Source organism: Lissotriton vulgaris, chromosome 5 (assembly GCF_964263255.1).
Source record: "Lissotriton vulgaris chromosome 5, aLisVul1.2, whole genome shotgun sequence".
In the NCBI taxonomy this organism is placed as follows: domain Eukaryota; kingdom Metazoa; phylum Chordata; class Amphibia; order Caudata; family Salamandridae; genus Lissotriton; species Lissotriton vulgaris.
The window spans coordinates 1,548,534,867-1,548,555,652 of NC_141693.1; the positions used below are offsets into that span (position 1 = coordinate 1,548,534,867).

Here is a 20,786-nt window from a genome sequence, read left to right on the forward strand (position 1 = left end):
AATCACAATCCTTGTACAACCAACTAGGATTGAGAAAAGAATGAACTCTTCTTTTTCTAAGGTAAAAGGTGAGACACCAGTTGTAGAGTGTGGAGAGGTATTGTAAGCCCACACTTTGTCATGAACAAAAGGCAAAGGATCTAGCCTAGAAGAAATAGCAGTTTGAACACCCTCCTTAATAATGCGATTACACCTTTCAACCAAACCATTTGAAGAGGGTGAGTACAAGGCAACTTTGTAGTGAGAAATATCCTGAGTTTTGAGAAAAGAGCACATTTTTTGTGAAACAAAATGAGTACCATTGTCGGTAACAATGGTTTTGGGAAAGCCCTCAATATCACAAACGGACTGTAAAAATTTAACAGCATTGTCAGTAGAAGCAGAATTGCAAAAGGAATAATAGAGCCACTTGGTGTAGTAATCAACAAGAAGAATTAGAAACTTGTTCTCAATAGGTAAAACGTCATATGGGCCAGAAAAGTCCGAAGCAACTTTGTCCCATGGACCAGCCGGCAGGGTAACAGGACATAAAGGGGTGGAAAGGGTTTTCCAATGTTTGTCAGAGAGTATGCATTGAGTACAATTATCGATCATCCTTCTAATGAGTCCATGGAAGGCCACCAGTAAAATTGTTTAATGCGTTGACAAGTCTTTACAATACCAAGGTGACCTTGATGAGCAGAACGAATAATATGATCACGAACAGACTGAGGAGGAACAAATAAATCGTTACGCATGACCATATTATTGACTAAAGAAAGTTCCTCAGATACATTTGCAAAACCTTTTAACTCAGAGGACAGAGTTCTGCGTTCAGGCCATTTGTTGACAATAAACTCCTTAACTTTAGAGAGAATTACATCATTTTTATAAGCTAAATTCCATTGAACTTCAGAAATAGGTTGACATTCAGCAATTGCATCAATGGTGGCAACAACACACTCAATATCATCATCAACAATAGAATCATCAGTTAAAGACATTCTTGAGAGGCAATCTGCCCTGAAATTCTTGCCCCCAGAGATATGCTTGATAACAAAATGGAATTCATGGAGTTTGGAAAGAAGACGAACAAGTCTGGCAGAAGCCCTATTTGAAGTACTGTTGGAAAGCATGTGCATAAGGGGCTTGTGGTCTGTGTAAATCTCAAACTCACGACCCCAAATGTAAGATTTGAATTTTTGAATAGCCCAAACGCAAGCCAGAGCTTCTCTTTCGACCGTACTGTATCTAGTTTCAGCAGAAAGAAGTGTTCTGGATGCAAAGGCAACCGTATGTTCTTTGCCCTCGACCCATTGTCCCAAAGCGGCACCCAAACCAGTAAGACTGGCATCAACAGTGATAAAACACTTTGAGCCGTCGGAAAAAGGATGCAAAGCAGGTGAGTCTTCAATGATCTTCTTAACCTGGTCAAAAACTTTCTGCAAGTCTTCAGACCAAACAAATTTCACTCCCTTCCTTAAGAGTGCTCTCAAAGGTTCAACAATCTGTGCGTAACCATGCACAAACCTGGCGTAGTATTCTGATAAACCCAGAAAGGAGCGAAGGGCGTCTCTATCCTTGGGAGGTTTGGCATCTCTGATAGCTTTAATTAAAGAGAATTTGGGTTTAATGCCATTGGAAGAAAGGGAATGACCCAAGTAGTCTAATTCTTGAACTCCAAACTTACATTTGTCATGTCTAACATTCATACCAGCTTTTTCCAACACTTGTAAGACAGTGTTAAGAGTGTGATTATGCTGAGAAGAGTCGTTAGCGTAGATCAAAATATCGTCTTGATACGCTTGCACGCCAGGAATGTCTTGAAACAAGTTGTCCATCAGTTTTTGAAAAATGCTGGCAGCCGAGGCCAAGCCAAAAGGAAGCCTAAGATACTTGAAAGCACCAAAGGGAGTGATAAAGGTTGTTAACTCTTGAGATTTAAGGGACAAGGGAATTTGGTGATAAGCAGACCTAAGGTCCAGGAGAGAGAAAAATTTAGCCCCACCCAAATTAGCCAATAGGTCATGAATTTTGGGAAGAGGATGACAATCCACGATGATATTGTTATTCAGTGAGCGTAAATCAGCACACAATCTCACCTCCCCAGTTTTTTTACGAACTAAAACTATTGGGGAAACCCGTTCTGACGAGTCACAGGGAGCAATGATTCCTTCATCACATAGATTTTTCAAAACACCTTTTAGTTCATCTCTTGCACTCAAAGGAAGAGAACGAACTTTGTGAATAATGGGTTGAGCATTGAGTTTAAGTCTAATCTCATGCTTAAAACCAAGAACTGTACCAACCTTATCTTTAAATAAGTTTGGAAAAGAACTTAGTAAATTGTCCATTTTGACTATGGGAAAGGAAAGATCTGAAATATGGAAGTTCCCAGAATCATGACTAGTGTAGTAGTCATGAGGGATATCACCTAAAGCAATAGGTTCATCAGAGCCAGGTTTGAGAATCAAACCCATTCTGGCTAAGTCAAACCAACCTACGATATCTCTGCCCTTAAGAGCAACATAGAATTTGGTGAAGGTGTATCTGCCCAGACAAGCAATGTTTGAATAAAAGAAACCCAGCATATCGATGTCCTTCTCGCCAAAAGCCTTTGCATTGACATCTGATTTGGAAAGAACAACTTTTTGACCCCAATTAGCATAAAACGTGAGATCTGATAAAATGGTGATGGGAGAACCAGAATCAGCTTTGACTTTGATTGAGATTGTACCAATCAACAATTCACACAAGGGACTCTTCATGTTAGAAAATTCAAGAGAATCACATTCAATAGACAACATGACATCATTGAGTCTGGTGGAGCAAGACTCTAAATTCTCTTGAAATTCAATATTATTGACTCTAGTAAATTTTTTGCGACCCCTGCACACAGATGGAAAATGACCAATTTTCTTGCAGGAAGAACATTTTTTTCCAGAAGCAGGACAAGAGGGAGAATTGCCAAGATGGTTTCTTGACCCACATCTATAGCAAATGAGGGGTTTCCTGTTTTGTTGTCTTGAAGAATTGTTAACCAGGTCAATAGAAGTGAAATTAGAAGCTTGATCAACCAAATGAACACAAGGTTGAGAGATGCTTTCTTGTAAAATTTTAGAGGAATAAGTTGCTCGCTCAATCCCTTTTGCGATATCAATTGTTTCTGTTAAAGAAGGATTTTTGCAACTTAACAAACGTTCCTGGATTTTTTTAGAAAAACAAGCAAAAATAAGTTGGTCTCTGATGGAAGTATCTGTACTAGCGCTAAAGTCACAGGTAGAAGCCAGAATTCTGAGTTGAGCAATATAGTCTTCGACACTCTCATCAATACTTTGTTTGCGTTTGAAAAAGTTATGACGTTCCAACACAATACTGGGCTCATCGTCGTATTGTTTATTGAGTCGAGCAATGGCTTCTTGATAAACGTTCCAATTGTCACCAGAATCACCAGAAGGAGAAGGAATATGGGGAAGATTTTCAAAAACTTGTTGAGCAGCAACTCCCAAACATCCATAAAGAATAGCAACCTTGCGAGGAGGATCATATTTAGTAGCATCAATGGCTACCAAATAGTTCTCAAAACCTTTGAGCCAGTTGCGCCAGGCAAGAGGAGGTTTTCCTGGAGTTTGCAAAAAAGGAGCTGGTGTTTGAAACTGTTGAGAAGAAGCCATGGTAAAATAAAATGAAAGAATATAATTTTGTATTTGAAAATGTTTTATAATCCTGTAGATAAGTATGCCTTAGCAAAATATGATGCTTAGTTAAATTGGTGCATTTGTAAATGCTTTGTTGTTAAAATAGAAGAAATGTAGTTTAAGAAAAAGAAAGGTGCCTATCATTGAATTTTTGATAGACAATAAAGCGTGTCTATCGCTGAAGATGACTTGAGTTGTGAATGTTTGGTATTAAATAAACATGGTAGGCAATAAAGCGTGCCTATCGCTGTGGTCGCTTCAATGAAGAATGAAAGCAGTAAAGAGTGGATATCGCTGTGAATATTAAAATGAAATGAAAGCCAGTGAAGCGTGCCTATCGCTGAATTGTAACACTGAACGAAGGCTTGGCAGATCGCTGTGCTTGAAAATGGCCGCTCGGCGACGTTGTCAAGGTTACAGTATGAAGTAACTTTCGAAAGGCGGTGGGCTTGATTGAAGGGTTGGAGCGCAACGCGCGTGAAGTAGCGCGAGAATGTAGCTGAAAGTGAACGCGCGTGATGAAGCGCGAGGCAGCAACTGACAGTCTCAAACGGCGCCGGGGAAAAGGCCAAGAAATGAAATGAAATCCGCACTGGGAGCCGAGTAATGGACGGAAAAGTGCTTTAAAGCATACGACCTGAAGTAGACGAAGTTGGACTGGAGGCAGAAGAGGCAGAAGACGAACAACGGCAGTGTTCGGGTGAGCCTTGAAGACTTGACTGGCGGTGGGTGCAGGAAAATCCAGATCGTCGCCAAAATATGTTAAATACGAACCAGAGTCTTGTGAAGGTTCAATCGTGGGTTTATTTCAATTAAGAAATTCATCCAAAGCACCCACAACCAGAGCCGTCCAGTCGTTAGGAAGCCAACGTCCAGTATGACGTGCAAGGAATCCTCACGACTGAAGGTCGGCATTCGAGAACAACAAAGACAAAGGAGATCTCTCGTGCTTGCAAGCACAAGAGAACAGGAAAGAAGCAAGGTAATAATAGGTATATAACATCGGGACAGGGGCCTTGAGCATGGCTTCAACATTAGATTTTTTTTTTAAATTAAACCTTCCCCAGATAGTGTATGTCCCAAATACTCTACAGATTTTCTAAACAATTTGCATTTGTGTGCTTTGAGAGTAAGACCGTATTTTTCTAACCTACTACACACTTCATTTAAGTGTGAAGCATGTTCAACCTCATTTTTTGAAAAGATCAATATGTCATCCTGAAAACACTTAACGAACAAATCAAGGTCTCTGAAAATTTGGAACATGACACGTTGAAAAACGGAAGCAGCCGATGCCAAGCCAAAAGGCATCCTTCTGTACTGAAAAAAGGCCCATGGGAGTGATAAAGGCTGTGTACTTTTTAGAATCTTCCGTAAGTTCAATTTGATGGTACGCAGATCTAAGATCTAAGGTGGAAAAAATCTGCGCACCATCAAAGAGAGAAACAAGTTCATTGATATTGGGTAAGGGATGGCAATCCATGATAATATTGGAGTTAAGTGCCCTTAAATCAATGCAAACTCTCAATTTTTGATCGGTTTGCGCACCAAAACAATGGGCGAAACCCATTCAGATGATTCAATGGGTTCTATAATGTTGTTTTTTAACAAATCATTCAGCATTTCTTTTAATTCCTCTCTGACATTTAGGGGAACTCCTCGTAACTTTTGTTTAACAGGAATAGCTCCTTCTTTTAAAACAATCTTATGTGAAAAATTTTCTAATTTCCCTAAATGTTCACAGAAGACATTGCTAAACTTATTGCTCCAAAAGGAAACAATATTTTCCTTTTCGTCATTTGAACAAATAGAGTTGATCATTTCCTGTTCACTGCAGAGAGATATGGGATCTTTGGCTCTTGGATTTAATGTGATCCCAAGTTCCCATTGGTCATGCCAACCTAGAACATTGACTCCCTTGACAGCAATATATAATTTGATAAGAGCATATCTTCCTCTAAAACTTAACGGCAACTTTTAAAAACCCTTCAATATCAATCTTATTGCCATTGAAACCCTCCGCAAATATATCTGAAGGTTGTAGAGTGAAAATATTGCATACCGATTGTAGTTTTTCATCGAAATATTCTCTGGTAATTATGGTCCATGGGGACCCAGAATCTACCATAAGCTCAATATTAGTAGTAAAAACTTGAAAAATACATTTTGGGGATTTCTTACTAGTTAACACTATACATCCAGTTTGAAGAATAGAGACTACACAGCCACAATCTAAATCTTGCTTAGTTTCATCAGCAATATTAAGTGCAGACACTTTAGTGGGAGTAATAGTGTTAGAGGGTATGTGTGGTTGTCCTGGACGAATCTGAGAATTAGAGCGTCTTTCTCTACACACATTACTAAAATGTCCCAATTTATTACAAATATTACAAGTTTTGCCTATGGCAGGACAACCTTGGAAAGAGGCAATGTGTGATTTACTACCACATCTAAAACATGAAAGATAAGTATTAGTATTAGGAATATCTGTTCTCCTATAATTAGAACTGTAAGAATTTTTGGTTCTAAATTGAGTAGGAAAAACATTTTTAGCATCAGCCTTAGATTTAACTATACATACTTCTTCATCTATATTACTTTTACTAGAATGAGAGCCTTGTTTATCAACTATGTCCATCCATTTTTCTGACATCTCAGTTGATTTAGCAATAGCGATAGTTTCTTCTAGATTAGGATCACCTATACACCACAATTTATCCTGCACCTTTTTGTTCTTGACGTGAACAATAATTTGATCACGGATCATTTCATCACACATGGCTCCAAAGTTACAATGAAGACTTAACGCTCTTAAAGCAGTAAGGAAATCATCAAAAGATTCTTCCTGCTTTTGTGCCCTGGTATAAAACTTAAAGCGATTTAAAGCAATATTAGTCGTAGGTTTAAATCTTTTTTCTAATCTACTAAGAGCTTCAGTGTAAACATTCATGGTATCACCACTTCCAGAAGAAACCGATAAAGGAGGTAACGTTCTAAAAATCTCTTGTCCCTCGGACCCTAAACAATGTAACAAAATACTCTTTTTCCTCTCCGCACCCATGCGTTCTCCATCTATAGCTCGCATATAATTGAAAAATTCCTCCTTCCACCTTGACCAAGGCATGGGAGGATCACCTTTTGACCTGTAAAAACTTAGCAGGAGGGTCAAACTGCATATTGAAATAGTGCAATAATGCAAAATATAATAAGTTAAAACTAAATGAGATACAAGCAATAAACAGAGTAACAAAATTAATGTTCTTAAAATGAATGAAAATAATAAAAAGAAATAAAAGCAGTAAAGTATTAGACAAAATGTTAACTAATGGTCAATGGTAAATGTACTTGAAACTGGAAGAACAAATCCAATGTGAAACTGTAACTGGAAGAACAAATCCAATGTGACACTGTAACTGCTGATAAAACGAAATAAATGAAGAAATGCTGAAAATGTTAAAAGTATTTCAAAAAGCGCCGAAGAAGTTCAAAATAGCACTTAAAATAAATAAGAAACGAACCGATATTGAAATCGGGAGTCCTGTGTGATGGTTGCTAGGATACAACCAAGCTCAAAGTAAAGCACAAGATGGAGTCACGTCGCACGTTGCGTGATTCATATCACGTGGTAAACGTTGCGCGATGACGTTTTTGAACGTTGCGCGATGACGTTTTGAACGTTGCGCAATGACGTTCCTTAGAGTTTGCAAAAGCCGGTGTTTCTCTTTGCGCGGACCAAAGCCTGCAGCGCGCACACACGGTGACAATATAGCAAACTTTGACGCGTCGTTTGTTTACGAGGAACACAAACAGGACAATAAAGGATCACTGACGCTCCAGCAGTCCAATGACGATAGATCCACGTTCTCCACAACTCGTCACAGAGGTGACTGGCGAAGCTGGTTGCTAGGCATCAGTAAACAAGAGGTTGCCAGGAAAGGCCAACGCGAGTAGCCAAATACATCGAGCAGGTAAATTAAAAGATGCAAACAATGTAAAAACAAAAGTAGAGTACATCGTTTTCCAGAAAAGGAGTTTGTTTGAGAAAGTAAAATCCAAAGTGGTAAAATGAAGTAGGAGATTCTTAAAAAGTTCCTCAAAGCGTAGAAAACTGTAGAAAATTCGAAATTCTTCCACAATTAAGGAAATTGGGTTCAAACTCCGCTCCTGTGCTGAAGATGGCTGGAGTAGGGTTGTCCTCGTCGCCAAATTTTGTAATAATCCAGGAAAAGTTGAGATTTAAAGTAGGTTTATTGGTCAGCACAGCATCAAGTCTTAACACAGAAGTGTCCAGGATACAACTGACAATAGCAGCAGAATGCTGTATGAGGAAAGCTCTGTTAAGAATACAGAACATCATAGGAAACATAACATGGCTCATGCACTTAAAGAGACATGATAACAAAACAGTTTAAACTTAGCTAAATAGAATGTAACAATGACGCCTACATGGGACGCCGTGAAAAGACAGATACACGCGAAGGGGTGGATTGAACAGTGTAATATTCAATTAGGACATGTACACATATACTAGTATGTATACTTTTTTAGTTATATTAGATGTTCAAAGGTGGCGCCTGAGATATTTCATGCGAAGCTTGGTTGCGATAGTGAGGCATACTTGATTGAGACAACTTTGAAAGAAACACCAGTTAGCCTTTGAGCTCGAATTGGATCAGTATTTAAAGATGGCATCTACACAGGAAGCCGCAAATAGATATGTACAAGCAGTGGAGGATTTTGGTATTGTGGCGGGTGAATGCTTGAGAATTGGTGATCTGTTCACTTTGCAAATGACCACTGTGTTTACATATTTCTGATACAGGACTTCGTTTTTATGTTTGTCTGCACAGACCTTGACATGAGGAATATACGTAAATACTTCCCGCAATAAAATCTTGCGGGATTACTTGGGTGAGTTTAAAGATGTGTGGTTACGCCATTGGGCTCAGGGAGATGGCAGTTATTGAATAGTTGAGCTGAAACTGTTGTTTTTTTTCAGAAATTTGATTCAACTAACCGGAATGGGGATATTGATCCAGATGACTGGTATGACATTTTACCATACAAATATATAGATTTATATGCAATGGATTGGCATAATCACTGAGTTGGTTATTTTTCTTTGTAGAATACAAGGATATCTTGTGAAATATAACCGGTACTCCAATTATGCATTGCTATCCCTCGTGATGATTTTGGCATGACATAGTCACTATTTTAATCTCTAGTGCTTCAGTTTCACTAGAGATACAATTAACAACTAAATAGGGTAGATTTCGTGATGGTGTGGTAGTATGGCAAGCATGCATGGGGGCATCATGTTTTGTCTTGGTTGAGAAAGAGATAAGAAAAGATTAATTGACCTTACCTTTGAATTAGGTAGCTGAGAATCTAGTCTCGATCGTGGAATGTAATATACCATTAGAACGTATGAGATATTGAAATAAAATGTTTTTTAGCCTAACTGTGCACTTTTCCATGATGAAGAAAGTTTGGAATGAGATTTGCGGGATTGGTCTACGGTAATGTGGGTTGTCACATAATGCTAACCGCTTTTGAATGCAACATGTTGAACTCGTTTGAAGGCACATGGGAAATGTTCCCGTTTATGTAATGTAGAGGGTAGAACAGAGAGGTTATTTTGTTTGTAATTTTAGCCCTTATGAATGCGTGATTGTGACGAAACACATGTTGGCTAAGAAGGGCTACATTGAAACGATTCAAGATAATAAAGCATTTAGAATCAAGACCAGGAACAACTAAGACTGATATGTTTACAATTTTGCGTGTGCTAAAAGCTCTGTAATGTTTTACAAAAACTCTTAGGATTTGATTGAGGATGTTAGTGGGCATCCCTACTTTAAATCGTAGCATCACTTGAGTCTTTTAGAAATAGTGTGGGTATTGAGTGAGTGCCCAAGAACCTGAATTCTCCCTTCTGTAACTGAACCATTGAAACATGCGTTGACTGAGACGGGGCTTGTTTTGCGTGTATGCTTTGACTGAGAAAAGAGTGCGTTACTCGGCGATGGAGCTCCTGCTTTTTACTATCACATACGTCTTCACCTGCTAGAGGCGCATCTTACTACAGCTATTGACAGCTGGACTGTAAAAGGGACCTGATCAAGTCATTTGGATCTCAAGCGCTCCGAGGCAAAGGACACTGTTACAGACCACAGTGTCCTCGGCGCTGGTCTGACCAGGAAGCCTCTCTTAACAATACAGTCTGACCACAGCAGTTGATGGAAGGTAATTCGCTGTAGTTGAGCAGACATTGAGTTACCTTTATTCCTCATGCCCCTGCCCCACCCGGCTCTGAACGCCAGTGCAGTTTGCTCTTATGCATCTTCAGTGCGAAGGTCACGGTGTAGGTGTATGAAACCGCGAGTGTTGGACTTGCACTCACCTGCAATTAATTCAGACTCTGGCTGAGACGGCTCTAATTTACCTGGGCATCATGGCTGCCGCATCATACAAACGTAATTTCGGCTCCCTTCTTTGAACTAATTGTAGGTTTTGTACAACTTGTCATTTTAGAATGATGTCACTTATAAGTGATATTTATCTACTTTTAATTTGCACCCACCATAAAACTTTTTAACTTTTAGGCTGACCACCCCAGTCCACCTATTTTCATCCGTTCAGCCCAGACGTGCTAGTGTGCTCTCATTTCCTCGCCTTTTCAAATTATTATTATATTTTTTTAAATATCTCCCAGATTTCTTTTAAAGATTACGACCTGTGTTCTCTTCCCAGAGATGCATGTGGATAAGCTGTGAAGAGCATACTGATCTGCTCCTTTGGAATTCCAGATACTAAGGCCCACATTCTGTCACTTTCAGAAAGTCACTGGCTACTGATTTGGGCTGTTTTTTTTCTTGTTTTTTTTTTTCATTTCATTTTCTCAGTGTAAAAAATAGAGATAATCAACATAACAATATCATTGTAATCAACAGGTTTCCGACTCCGCGTCTGTATAAGCTGCAGTTGGCATGCATTGAAAGACCTGACACAAACCCCTTCCCCCGCCTCAAGTGCAACCCACTTCAAGTGGTATGGTCAGGGCTACTTGCATGGCTGCCCTAGACTACTGTGGCAAGTTGAAATCCTCAGAAAGGTGCCCATATGTCTCGTGGGCGAGATGTTTTGCTTCCTGGTGGTCCTCAGAGTCTACCCCCTTAGAGTAGCCAGCCAGTCAGTAGCCTCACAAGGAGTGACACAAATACACTTCTCCCTCATGTTGTACCATGAGTTTTTCAGGAAACCCAGAACTGTAGTGAAGATCCCGCTCACATAGCCGTTTCTTGGTCGGCATTAAGGCTTTACAGAGGTCCTGCACCTTAAGGGTGTAATCTGGAAAGGCTGATATTCCTTTCTTCAAACTGGGGGCTTCATGAACTCGGACATGCTGTAGGATCCCATCCCTATCTCTAAAGTTAAACAAGCATGCTATGATGGCACCCGTTCAGTTGTGTAGAATTTAGAGTCCTTTTGGCTTCAGAGTGTTTGTGATCTAATCCTTCAAAAACAGCTCTAGAGGATGCACCTGTGCCCTCTTAAGGAAGCCAATAAAGAAGAGGTTTTGTTACCTCCTGGATCCCCCGTTCTGCATCCTCAAGCCTGTCATCCATTCGGATCGATCAGGTTTGTTTCTCGGATGCCGACCTTTTCAGGGCGGCCATCTCTTTTTGGAGCATCTGGACATTACTCTCAGCCTCCGAGACCCTCGAAAATCTGCCTGGAGCAATTGCAGTCTAAGTGCGACTGTATTAATCTCTGCAAGCTTGATCTTCTTGGAGCCCCTACTTTCAACCAGGATCGCTGCCATCATAGGTGACCCCTGATCCGGGGGGGGGGGGCGGCGGGGGGGGGGGGTAGTGTTAGTATTGGTAGTTGACTGTCCACCTGGTATTGGTGGTTGACTGTTCGCCCGCTGCACCCTCCACCCGCAGGGGCTGGGCATTATTGTCAATTCTGTTGGCCTTTACTGGCTTTAACGGTTTATCTTTAGCTATTTGTGTGTCCAGGAACACCAGCGCCAATGTACACTTTGGCCCCGGTCAGCTATCCAGTCCTCCAAAGGCCCAGTACAGCAGTCCCACGCCCAGGCACCCATTAGAAGTGGGCACAATCAATTTGATGGTGGGAGGGGGGGGGTCCCTGCTCTGAAGCCTAGGAACACCACTAGTCACCAGAGGGACCCACCCAGCACCATCTAAATAGGGGGCTCTGGCCTCTTCCCTTTAACAATCGCTTGTGTTTCAGTGGTCCCCCAGTCCAGGATTACAGCACACAGGGCTATGTGTCAGTTCCTGACCTTTTCTTCAGGCCTTAATAGCGATGCCAAGCGCACCTCCTTGACTGCCTATCAAGCTAGCCCCTAATGGCACGCAACTGAGTGCTTCCAATGTGTATTGTCCACCAGTCTGGGAGGGCAAATACATAATTATGTGGAAAAATCTACGGCCACAGAATCACACAGTTCAGTGAACCAGACTGAAATAAAGCGTCCTTGTGCAGCTATATGAGCTGAGCAGCAAGAATGCCACTCCGTGTCTAATGAGAATCGCCACTCCTCTGGCATATGCGGAGTAGGACATCATGTAGCAGTGGCCTACTGAGTGCATGAAGAGGGCAGTGCCATGCTGTCCCAGCAGGTGTCTCCTGCAAAATTCTGCATCTGCACACTGTTGTTCTATGTATGTCATGACCTGTCCTTTTTTCTGGGGTTCTCATTCCATGTGAGGAGCGGTAGTATCTGCGCTCTGCTGCCACTCATGATCATGTAGCTAGGATGCTGGGGGGTGGGTCTGACTTGTTTCACCTGCTATTCCAGGTCCTGTGTCGTTACGTATGTGTAAATGTGTTCTGTATTACACTGAGTGTACAATGTATCTTCCCCTCCCACATCAGCCCCGAACTTGCTGACGAATATTAAAAAAAACCCTCCTTCCTAATTTGACAGCTCCATATAACAAACCAGATCTTCTTAGGAAAGCGTTTCCAGCGCTCCCGTAGGCACCAAAGACAGTTGGACAGTCTGATAAAGTCAAGCTGAGGTAAACTGGATTATGCGGCTCCCCTCTTCCTAGCTTAATTTTGGGTAGGGCGGTGGATACTCTGCTAGCGCAGATCGCATGACTCTCACTACCGACTCTTACAGGTTATGTGTATTCCCCTAACTCTCGTGCATTCTATTTAGTCAGGCCTTGAGAAACACCTGAAACTATATGTGATATTTTACCCATGCACCGTTATCACCCTTGTTTTAATCAGCGCCGCATTCACTTTTTTTAAAGAAGTTTTTTTCCAAAACAGAGATTCAAGGCACAATCCGCCAACATACCCTCGCAGGGGATCTCCGAACTCTAAAGAACAGTATTCACACTTACAGACAAGTGGGGGGGGGAGCCCCCCATACCAATAGTGTACCCAAGGCGCATCTGCAGCACAGTTGTAGGGTTCAGCTTCGAGGAAGATTGGGTACAGTCTCAATATCAACCTCGAGGGGGGGATTACAAGGATTTGTGCCACGCGCGTTCACTTTTAATATATTTTGGATAGCACTTACCTGACAGCAGTCGCCTCTGTCCTCGCTCTGCCACAGGTTGTGCCGATTGTGAGGAGGGACGAGAAGGCGTCCGTTTCACTTCCGGTCTGCCTGCTCGCCGACCGGGAGTGTAGTTAGCATTCTAGCATTTTTCTACCAGCCTTACAGCCCTACAAAAGGCGGGGCATGGCAGCGGACGCCCGCTGCGGCGCGTCAAAGGCAAGCCTGTCTGCACCCGTCCGCGCCAGACCGCTACCAGGACTCCTGCCTGTTTTCTTTTAAATACAGTTTATACTGTCTCTTCTTTTAAATTAGTAAGCCATCAAAATGACTCTGCTCAGATACTCAAGTCAGGAGTTGAAAGATCTTAACCACTCATCTCTCAAACATTTAGCCACACTAGAAGTTGTAACAACAAGTGGGGTGCATAGGACTCCATGTCCTAACTTACCAGCTTCCCCTTGCGAAACCCAAGTGTCATGTAAATATAATCGCACTAAAATCTCCAAACCACTAAAAGCACTATATTTCAACGCGCGTTCCATCCCTAAACACGCTGTTGAAATATGGAGTTTTATTGATTCGGAATGACCAGATATCTGTTTTATTACCGAAACCTGGTTACATGAGCATGCCTCTTCAGATGTGGCCACTGCTTTTCCTACAACATAATAAGATGGATAGAGAAAAGAATAGCGGAGGTGGCCTACTCATAGCCACTACTCCGGATGTGGACATCACCTCTTTAGAATCCATAAGCACAAACAAAATGGAACTATGTGTCTTCAAAATGGATGGTCTGTTAGGAGGAACATGGAGAGGAGCATTAGTATATCTACCACCCGGCCCTAAAAAACGATTTTCCCATATAAACTATTGGAGATAATCGCTCCACATGTATTAGCCTCAGACTGTTTCCTTCTGTTAGATTTTTATTGTCATGCAAAATTATTACAGGACCCAGACACTGATCAGTTAATTTCCAGTTAATTTCTAGTATCAGCTCTTTGGAACTAGTCCAATTGGTAATCGGGTCTACGCATATTGCGGGTCACACACTTGACTTACTGTTAACAAACTCTACAGAGGTCAAGGTTGAGTCTCCATTACCATTATTATGGTCGGATCATTGCCTATTAAAATTTGTTATTTTAGATCATACCATCAATACGGTCCCCAGGAAGGAATCCGTTTGAAGTCGAGCTTGGCGCAAAGTCACCTTACCCCTTTTTACTACCACCTTCAGTCCAGTCCAACCCAGCCTAAATGATGACATCGATCAAAGCGCAATGTCCCTAGAAAGAACAATAACTAATGCACTGGACAAAATTGCTCCTCTCACCATAGTTACAATTAAATCCCGAGCCACTCCTTGGTTCACTGAACAATTAAAGTTAGCAAAGCTCTCCTGTAAGACTGCGGAGCGGAAATAGAAAAAAACGAAAGACCCAATAGATCGTGAGTCATATAAAGGTGTTTATCACAAGTATATGGAAAACATAAGGCAAACAAAACAATGATTTATCCTAAATCGTATTGAGAAGGCAGCAAATTCAAACAAAGAGCTCTACCAAATCTTAAAAGAATTCTCTATTCCATCTGTTCGGACGCAACCCTCTACCTCCCAGGACTGGATAGATTCCCTTTCCAAATTTTTTGATAAGATCATGGCAACTCATACTTCCTTTCCTCCATAAGATACTATCAATGTCACGGGAAATCTTTTCATAACTGCCTCTGATTCCAATGATCATAACTGTTTTCGTAGGAAGTTAAAGATAAGGCTGTTCGACATCTAACTGCACCAAATTTAGTTCTTCTCAGTCATCCACCAGCACCATGAGACTTTCGAGTGATATGTGCACAAAGCAAATATCCCATGATTTGATTTGAGGGAGCGCTTCCAAATAATATTGCTTGTTGTACATGCTTTTTACGTAGATTATTTCAAGTTTCCGTCTCTATAAAAGCACACTGCAAACCAGTTTTAGAATATTTTCAGTTAACGAGCGCTAGCCAGGGAATTCAAAGACCTCTATCATATGAAAGCGAGTCCAGTATAATACCTCTTGATAGGACGGCCTCCTCATTTCGGCTAATTGCCAGCCACAATAATGCGGGTGGGCTCTGATATGATCTTCCAAATAAGGCAGGCCCAGCTCTTCATGCCAAATTAAGTGAGATGATGATATGGGGGCTGAGAGGAGTTTCCGACAGAACCGATTTTCTTTGAGCTGGATGGCCTTGCATTTTGAAATTCCCTACACCTCGGCCCCATATATTGCAATATGGATACATTGGTACTTGTATCTCTGCAGTAAAGGGATGAACAAACCACCCTCTTTGGCTGCAGGAGAATATATAAGGAGCCGATTACCCCTGACAACTTTATTCTGCGTTGTGCAGTGTTTGGTGTTCAAGATCCTGTAGCAGAGCAGGTAATCCCTAAGTAAGAAATGGTGCTTGTCCTTCTCAAGCAGTTGGTGCCAACAGAATGGGCTGAGAGCTGTTAACGCATTGGACCGCATGCCATGATGTGTAATTTAGTGAAATTTGTTTATTAATCCAAAGCAGCCATAAAATCTACAAAGGCAAGCACCAACAGATGCAGTGACTTTGGCATTTGTGCCACCCGTATAGAAAAGTGTGGGTAGCAACATGCCTTTGATTTTGGGTACATCTGGGGTAATAGTAGTTAAATAAAGGTGAACTCATTAATGTATCAAATAAGAGGGGCCAACCCACGTCCCTGTCTCACACCACGGTAAACCTCTTTTTCACTAGATACCTCTCCCTGAATGCTAATTCTGATCCCGGCTTTCATGTCTTTGTGCAGATATGCCGAAAAGTGCACAAGTTCTTTGTCCAGCCCTCGAGAGATGAGTGTTTGCCTTAACTTAGAGCAATTGACACAGTTGAATGCTGAGGTTGGGTCCATGAATGGAATATAGAGGGGGGTTTGTTTGGGAACAGTGTATTTGCCAAGATCCATATTCAGATTCAGGCATTGGTCAATAGTCCCTACTTTATTTCTGAACCCATACTGGAATGGATATAAGACTGACTCAGCTTTAATTAACTCCTTAATTCTATTATATATTACCCTCCCTACGATTTTGACTGTAATATTGATCAATGAGATGGGCCTGTAACATCCAGGTTGGAATCAGTCACCTTTTTAAAATATGGGCGCTATAATAGATGTTGTCCAAGAAGCCGGCACTGGGGGTTGGGCAAGAATATTAAAAACATTGGTCAGTAATAGACCCCAGAAATTCATCAATTGGGACACCATTCGAGCCCAAGGTCTTGCCACTAACGCACTCTGATTTAGGGCATTCTCTACTTCCCACAGGATTAGCTGAAAACCTGTCTGGTTGTTAGTGTTTATTACAGATACAACATTTGAAGGGGGAGCAGCATACATTTTTACAAAGTGGACCTCCCCAGTCTTACTGGCAATGTGGCAGGTAATCGAAGACATGGATTGATTTTTACGTGAAATGTCTGAGTCAGCAGACCCAAAAAATATGCTGTCTTTCATAAAGATCTGCCTGCACTAGAAAATCCCATTGTTGCGCTATTACTTTCCTCCGAATAAGAGTTTACCTCTTTATATTGCTTTCGTAAAATGGCCATCGCTGATCGGTCCCTGGGTTTAGTTACAAGAGCCCTTCGCAGCGAGCGATTTGCAACCGAGCAGTCCTGGTTAAACCATCTAGGGGAAATAACTGTGGGGTGGAAAGACTTAAGGAGTGCTTTCTTAATATTTAAGCTTAGACCATTAAATGCCTTGCCAACCAGACGGTCAACATCCTCCTCTACTAAACACAACTTAGGAGTGTTGAATTCCTGTAGCCTGAGTCCCAGGACGTATTATTTAGGGTCAAGAACAACACGTTTTCATGTTTATTTTGTCCTTTGGTCAAGTAGGACTAACCCTCTGCAGCACAAACCCTTTGGCTGCCAGTTTACAGTACCACATTATGGGTCAGGGAAGGGCATTGTCTGCAGTTAAGTTAATTTTGTGTTCATCCATTAATGCTGCTTGAACTTGCACTTATAGTTCATTAATTCAAAGCCATTATTAGGGTGAGCATTCTAAGGAAATGTTACCTCGTACTGCACTGCTGACGGCAGTTCCAGTCTAAACATTTATACACACGTTTTCAAAGTTTAGCAGTGTGAGGCTATGTATAATGTTTCCAGAATGCTCTCTGATTGGATGCAAATATTTGCAGAAGCTTGAAAGAAAAATGGATGATTCTTTGCCTTCAAAATAAAATGTTCACCCAAAAATGCAGATTGTTTGGGGTCAAATGCTGTAAAAATGTAGGTATTTCTTTGCATTCTTGTTTAAAAAATGATTGACGCACTGGTGTAAACAGTTACAACAATATTATTGGAAACATAAAAAATAAACCAGCATTGGTAAAGTCAGTAGATATGAAATTAGTGGTCAGGCTTTTGGTTCTGTCAATGTGTGTCTTGTTTTGGCATGGTTTTTGTAAAACCTTATTGGCATGGGAGCTGCCCGGCCCTCACCATTATAACAAGCATCTGCAGAAAGCAAAAAGAAAATTGGTCTTGAAAAGCACGTATTGCTCTATTATTTCCAAGCACTGACATTTTTTTTGTGTGTGCCAGTATGCTCCTTGTGAAAGAGCAGAATGCGGTCACTTAAAGTGAAGTCAGCCGATCGATGGACAGAAAGAGATTTTTAATAAACTCAAATGGTCTTGGTTAATACCAGACCTAATTAAGGGACCAATCTTTAAAGAAATCTCAAAAGTACACTCATTGCATATGTCCTTGCATTAGTGCAGATTTACGGCTTTCATACATTTCACAAGAATTTAAAGAAATAGATGAAGAAATAATAGTGCTAGAAAACATTTGTGAACTGCATTTTAGCATGATCAAACATGCATGTGTAGATTTTCTCATCCCAAAATCTGAGCGTTTGAAAGTTCTCTTTCCTTCTATCCACTTTTTTCCCAACCCTGGAAGAAGTTTCATGTCTGCTGTTGTCGGGAGTAAATTTCCAACCTTTCTCAGTATGGAAAAAAGATTAGAGAAGAGCTGGTGAAAACCCGTAAAACATGCAAGCTAGTAGGTTTGCGCAGACTCAAAAGGGCATTCTAACTCCGGAACTATTGCTTACCGCTACCTCCAGCCCCAGTCTGTAGATCTGCGGAAAGGTGGCAAAACAATGGAATTACTAGTATGGTATTAGCCCTGGCATAATAAGAGGCTGTATCAACGCCCTTATATAATGAGATTGCTGCCATCATTTGTCACCACACTACGTTGCATGATAGGGACAAGTAGATTTTGTTACAGGGCAAGTATATTTGAGGCACCCTACCTCATGGACAAGTAGATCTTTTATTAAATTTCACAGCCCTACAACTCCACCAATCCTGCATTCTCCTTGATTGGTTAAAAACGTGGGCCGTCTCACACATTCTCCACACCGATCTAAGAATGTCTATTGTTAGCTGGAGGTTACCTGCCCCTTTAACTACTCTAACTTTTTCCTTTGAGGTTAATGAAAGAATAATCTTAATGGGATTGTGACATTATAGTTTGAAGGGATTACTATTCCTTAGGAGAATATATATTCCAGATTGCGTGCGGTAAAAATATCTATTAGAGAGGTGCTGCCCCTGCCCCTATAAGTAGGCAGGGCAAAATCATTTGTGCCAGCTACCTCCATTATATTTGCTGAGTCAAGAAGGGCAAGATAGAACTCATGGTTTCTGGGATCTGAATTTGCAGAGGGGCACATGTTGGTCCAAGTTGTGCTAGTTTGGAGTCTCGCATTAAAATCTCCCACCAGACCGAGATGAGCTGGCTGCGCTTTAGTGGTGATTCCATCTGGCAGCAGATTAATATAATTAAACAACACTGGAAATATTTTATTCAGGTTGTAGGTAAAATTTGTGTAAAAGTTAACTAAAAACAAATTAAGGTCTCTCTTCAGCAGTACAACTTGGAAACTACTATTTAACATTTACAAAGACCCAACTCAACCCCAAATGGCTATGCTTACCCAAACGGCTAAACCTCCTGATGCTCAACCATCGTGGGATGGTATAGTAGGCCCACTATAGCACTGAAAGCCATTAACCACAGAAGGTAAATATGTCCTAGATCTCCTGGAATATGACAATGTTGTATCCCTTTATGAAGTATCACAATGCGGGCAGACAACCTTCAAACGAAGCCCTGCCACATTCTAACTTGGTATTCTCAGCGGGACGGCCCATGAATCTGGGGGAGCAACTGTAAAATTGATTGCACTGTTGAAATAGAGACATTGCAGTGTTAGATGCTAATTCCTGGCAAGCTGATGTCTCACCTTGTAGTCATTCAGTGTCCTCTAGATCACTCAATGGTGTAAACCTATTTACACAAGTCGGCTGAAACACCTGGTTTGGGGGTGGGGGGGCACATGTACGCTGGTAGGCTAATACAGGTCTATAAATATATCCTACGGGGGGTGCAGTAATCCACGACTCAGTATGGCAGCTATATTCCTTCATTCCCAGTATATTTCATACACTAGATGGGTTCTGGAAATGTATCATAATGCAGACCCCCTCAATATCTTTTCTTGAATGTACTCGCCCGACTCACCCTCCTCACCATTCTAAAAAGGTTTATGCAAGAGGCTCAAGCAAGATTGTTTGCTCAGCTAATGAACCGTTCTGTTGTTGAGCTGGTCCCATGTCTCCTGTTGGTCGGATATGAGGGGGGAAGGGGGACATCTGCTAAAATTAGGACATGTGAGCAGGCAGCTGGTGGTAGGCTCAATGTGTTCTTGCTGGTGGTTAAAACTAGTTGCATTTTGAGGTTTTATCAGGATACTGGCTTCCATGGCTTGCCCAGTAATGTTCATATCCGTTTGCAGAGGAGTGCCACTCAGCCTGGCATTCCCAATTAGTGGAGGTTTACAAATGTCAACTTGATCCGTTGCAGAGCTCTTAGCCTGTGCCTGGGGATTGCTAACTCCCAGATGTCAGGAATTAGTTTAGGCCTGTGACGGAGGACTAATTCTCTTAATACCAGCAATTTGTTGGTTGGAAAGGTCCGATTTAAGACTCTGAGTGCAATCAAGTTGATCAAATATTGATTTCTACGTCTCCTCAGGATAATACAGAATTTCACACTCCACTCAGCACAAACCGAGAAATCCAGGGGAATATGGGCTTGCGTCTGCGTTAACTGGGGCTGAGTTTGTGGTTTAATTCGGGACAGGAGCTGGCCTTGGTGGCTTTGTTGCTGGGGCGGTTGTTTACGTTTGGCGGCCAAAGCCCTTCCCTCCAGGGACTATATTGTTTAAATTAATGGAATCTCCTGTCTTGCTTGACGGTGGGCCTTGTTCCATGGAAAGTTTACGCTCCACAAGTACAATCTGATTGGAGATTATTCCTACTGCCTTCTCTAGCATACTATCAGTTGCCACTGTTGGACTTGGTACAGTAGCACTACCAACAACTGTAGCTTGCCCATGACTTCACAAACAAGGGAGCTCTCGCCTGCTGTCCAGAGCA

At 41.5% G+C, this 20,786-nt stretch overlaps 1 protein-coding gene across 2 annotated transcripts in view; it reads left to right on the forward strand.

Annotated features, from left to right (window-relative positions):
* LPCAT4 (lysophosphatidylcholine acyltransferase 4) overlaps positions 1-20,786 on the forward strand; it is a 592,186-nt gene that overhangs the window by 35,136 nt on the left and 536,264 nt on the right. Inside the window, exon 1 of one of the 2 annotated variants that reach the window (XM_086923610.1) lies at positions 8,703-8,723. The exons of the other annotated variant lie outside the window; for it this stretch is intronic. The gene's annotated coding sequence lies outside the window, so the exon portion shown is untranslated. Of the gene's footprint in view, positions 1-8,702; positions 8,724-20,786 lie in introns of those variants that run through there. 2 annotated transcript variants of the gene reach the window in all.